We start from the raw sequence: 5,000 nt of genomic DNA, 5'->3' as shown, positions 1-5,000 counted from the left end.
CACTTCACATCAGACGCCCTCCAACGCTCTGCCAACACCTCAACAGACGTCCACACCACGCCACCTCTGCATGACTCGCCTATAACAATTCACATCCGAGCCATGCAAGAGTCAAAAAGCATCAAAACGTTGAGGCGGAAGAACGAATCTAGACCAATACAAGAGGTTGCATTATCTGGATTCTACAACTACGAAACCGAGGCATTTAGCTGGACGATCACAGGATTCAACAACACTCATTTCGTGACCATTCCTTAAGGCCCTTCTACACTCAGACTTTTTCGCCGGGAATAATCGGAGTGCTGCGTTGGAAATAAGTGGTGAGCTTCCAGACTCGGCGTACAGGCAAGAGATTCCCCTGCCCCTCTCAGTCACCTGTGAGCTACCGGAGGTAAAGTATGTATGCTGCCCTTATGTATACCCCCACTGTCAATAGAATTCAAGAGGTCCCTTATGGACCACTGTGGCATCTGCTTCCATGAAATTGAGGAAAAAGAAAAAAAGAGTGATCATTGGTGCAACGAATGCCTTTGCAGGCAGAGTGAAAAAGGATGTAATGCGGCTTACGTACATCTCCATTCCCTGTTGACATGAGACTTAGCGAGCGCAGGGCAATTCACTTCCATAATGCCTTTGGTTGATGGGATCCCGCGCACTCAATAGCCCCGCCCACTTTTTCCATATATGGAAGTCCTGGTAAAGCAGGCGTAAAAGTGAGTGTAGAAGGGCCTTTACGTATCACATAGGTCAGCCGAGATTACTAATAAAGTACAATCCTATTCAACACCAAAACAATCAAAATTAATCTCTTAAACAACGAACATCTAACATACAAGACCCAAACAAGGAACACCTAACAACGGCTCACAAACGGTTCCGTAGCCATCCAACTGCTGAAACTCATGCCCTATATATTTCTGCCCGTAATCATGCCAAATCTATTCTCCAACTTACTAAAAACTCTTTCATCAATAGAAAATGTCAAAGTCTTTCCAATTCTAACTCCTCTCGAGATTTCTGGCATCTAGCCAATAATATCTCTAACAACTTTACTTCTTCGTCTTTCCCTCCTTTACTTCATCCAGATGGCTCTACAGCTGTCTCTTCTTTTCTAAAGCTGAACTCTTCGCTCAAACCTTTGCTACCAACTCAACTTTGGATGATTCTGGGCATATTCCTCCTACTCCTCCACCCTCTGACTACTTCATCCCTAAAATTAAAATTCTTTATAAAGACGTTTTCCTGGCCCTCTCTGGCCTTGATTCTCGGAAGGCTTACGGTCCGGATGGAGTCCCTCCTGTTGTTCTCAAAACTGTGCTTCCGAACTCGCTCACTGCCTGGTCAAACTCTTTCATCTGTGTCTCTCTACTTCTATTTATCCTTCTTGCTGGAAGTTTGCTCACATTCAACCTGTCCCTAAAAAGGTGACCACTCCAATCCTTCTAACTACCGCCCTATAGCTTTGATTTCCTGCCTTTCTAAAGCCTTTGAGTCTATCCTTAATAGGAAGATAATGAGGCATCTATCAGCTCACAACCTTCTCTCTGATTGCCAGTATGGTTTCCGTAAAGGCAGATCTACTGGTGATCTTCTTACTTTCCTAACTGAATCTTGGTCATCCTCTTTTAGGGACTTCGGTGAAACCTTTGCTGTCGGCCTTGACATATCGAAAGCCTTCGATAGAGTCTGGCACAAATCTTTAATTTCTAAACTACCCTCCTACGGATTCTATCCTTCTCTCTGTACCTTCATCTCCAGTTTCCTTTCCGATCGTTCTATTGCTGCTGTAGTAGACGGTCACTGTTCTTCCCTAAAACTATCAACAGTGGTGTTCCACAGGGTTCTGTCCTATCACCCACTCTCTTTCTATTATTCATCAATGATCTCCTAAATCTGACTCAATGCCCTATCCACTCCTATGCTGATGATACCACCTTGCATTATTCAACAGCGTTCAACAGACGCCCAACCCAACAACAATTAAATGACTCAAGGCGAGATGCTATAGGACGCCTAACTTCTGATCTTTCACTTGTTTCTGATTGGGGCAGAGAAAACCTGGTTTTGTTCAATGCCTCAAAAACTCAATTTCTACAACTATCTACTCGACATAACCTTCCAGACAACTATCCTCTCTTCTTCAATAACACTCAACTTCCCTCTCCTCTACATTAAACACACTCGGTCTATCCTTCACTAAAAATCTAAACTGGAAATTTCACATCTCTACTCTTGCTAAATCAGCTTCCAAGAAGTTAGGTGTCCTGTGGCGTCTTCGTCCATTTTCTCTCCCTCCCAGCTGCTTGCTCTGTACAGGGCCTTATCCGCCCGTGTATGGAGTATGGCTCTCATGTCTGGGGGATCCACACACAGCTTTACTAAACAAGGTGGAATCTAAAGCTTTTCGTCTTATCAACTCTTCTCCTCTAACTGACTGTCTTGATTCTTTAAGTCACCGCCGCAATGTTGCATCTTTATCTGTCTTCTACCGCTGTTTTCATGCTGTCTGCTCTTCTGAACTTGCTAACTGCATGCCTTCCCCCTCCTGCGGCCTCGCTGCACAAGACTCTCTACTTCTTCTCATCCCTATTCTGTCCATCTTCCTAATGCAAGAGTTAACCAGTATCTTCACTCCTTCATTCCCTACACTGGTAAACTCTGGAACTCTCTACCTGTGTCTGTATTTCCACCTGCCTATGACTTAAACTCTTTCAAAAGAGGAGTGTCAAGACACCTCTTACGTTAACTGGACCCTCCTTTTAGATTTTTTTGTTTTTTCTCTTTCTCCTACTTTCCTCTTAACAGGGCCTGGCAACCAGCAGGATTTTTTTTTTTCCAACACTTTGTTTTCCCTTGGCCAGTGCCCTTGTAATGTAAAAAAAAAAAAAAAAAAAAAAAAAAAAAAAAAAAAAAAACGAAACGGCCAACGAACCATAACTAACAACAAAACGCCCAACAAACAATAATCCTGTTTCTTATTAATAAAGCCTAGCAAGGTGGATTGCCAACCAACCCTCCATTCACTGTCTCGTGTTTTCATTCTTGCTCCATCTACTATCCAACCTCTTCTGATTCTTTTTCCCCTTTCTTATTAAAAAAAAAAAAAAAAAAAAAAAAAAAAAAAAAAAAAATTGGTACAGTGGAACCACACGCGCTTTGGGGACCGAAGCGCACGGGTTCGAATACTGGCCATGATCCAAGTGTAGGACAGGCTTTCTTACGGAGTACAGTTCCCTGACGGTTGGGCTTTCAGACAGGATGTCTCCTTTAGCCTGTAAATATCCGTGAAAAGCCCATATGGTACATAAAAAAAGACAGACTGGGATACAGTTATTACTGGGAGCTGGGCATGGAGGCAGATGAAGCTAAGCGATGTAGGCTATATAATGAAACCACATTTTACATTTCATAAACTATTAACTACTTTAGTTTTAACCATGGAACTGTGAGGGAAGGTCAGAAACAAGGCCACAGGTTAGGAAGGCAAGATGAGTAAAGTGACAAGGTTAATGAGAAAATACTATAGAGTGGGAGAAACAAGACGGATTAGGAGAGTGGATCACCACCGTGCCAGGTGATGACACTAAGGCCGCTTGCAAATATTGTAGAAAAGTGTTAGGAACCCATCTTAGGATCTAAAGGAACACCATGTAACGAAAAAAAAGAAGAAAAGTTATCTATTCTCTGCAACAAGAACACTTCTTGATATGGGTATCAAGAAAGTGACAATGGGTAACACAACAAAGATACAGTGTGTGAACTTAAATATCTGCGCATATTGCGTTCCACTCAAGTTTGAAAACAGTCGATCACTTGGGTGATTGGTGAAAACATCTGGGAAGGAGATTGCTCTACACAGAATAAAAGGCATAGCACTTATAAACAACGTGCTTGGGCCTTGCATGTTATAAGAACTGCATTAGGTGATAGTGCTTTTTCATTGACCATAGATGAAAGCACAGACATATCCAGCAAAAGTAAACTGTGTATCGTCATCCGTTACCCAAACTTTGAAAAAAGAGAAATGACTACATTATTCATAGATCTGGTAGAGATAGAAAACTGCACTGCCAAGGGAATAACAGACAATTCTGGCAACAGACGGATGCAACACAATGGCAGGATAGAGACACTTCATCACTAAATTCAGAGAGATAAATCCAAAAGTGATTCACATAAGGTGCATATGCCATTTATTACAACTGTGTACATCATATACCATAAAACACTGTCATACCACCTAGAGTTCATGGTATCAGAAACGGACTTATCGCATAGTCCACTACGCCAAGAGAAATATGCCAGGCTGTTTTCTCCAATCAACGTAGGTGAGCAACCTCTGGAGACTGCAACAGACACAAAATGGCTGCAAGTGCACCATGCGTGACCAGGATCCTTGATCAGTATATATAATTACATTGAGGCGAGTCATATCTATTTTTTTTTTTTTTTTTTTAATGATAATTACCGCCGAAGTACCAGTCTTGCTGACAAGACTCATGATGCCCCGGACGTTCCCCACTTGGGATTCAATAACTAATTATGACGCAAGTTTTGTTATTACTTATTTTAGTATACGGTTATGCAATTTTGCTAATACATAATTTATCGCAAATGTGTAAGTTTAAATTGATATATTTGAATTATCTAGCTATATAATAACTCTCTCTCTCTCTCTCTCTCTCTCAACAGGTGGAGAATGAGCGCAACCACCTGCCACTGGGTGAAAGTGACTTCGGGGTCCATTTCAACCTCGAAGTGGCACGAGTTTCAATGGACACCATCGAACCATGAATGGGATCAAGTCCTTATGTCGCGAGTATTACTTGAACTCTTGCTAGAGTTGCGAAACAGGCTACCCACCAGAATGCACCTCCTCCACATTTTAAACGCTTTGCCGACATAAACAATTCTTGGCCTCGGGAAGCCAAACCTAAGGGAACTGTCATTCCTAAAGATATTTTCAGGAAATATTGGCCTCCTTGATAAGCAGTGGCAAA

The sequence above is a fragment of the Portunus trituberculatus genome, chromosome 25 (genome assembly GCF_017591435.1).
Source record: "Portunus trituberculatus isolate SZX2019 chromosome 25, ASM1759143v1, whole genome shotgun sequence".
Lineage (NCBI taxonomy): Eukaryota > Metazoa > Arthropoda > Malacostraca > Decapoda > Portunidae > Portunus > Portunus trituberculatus.
Note: the sequence above shows the minus strand (reverse complement) of the source record.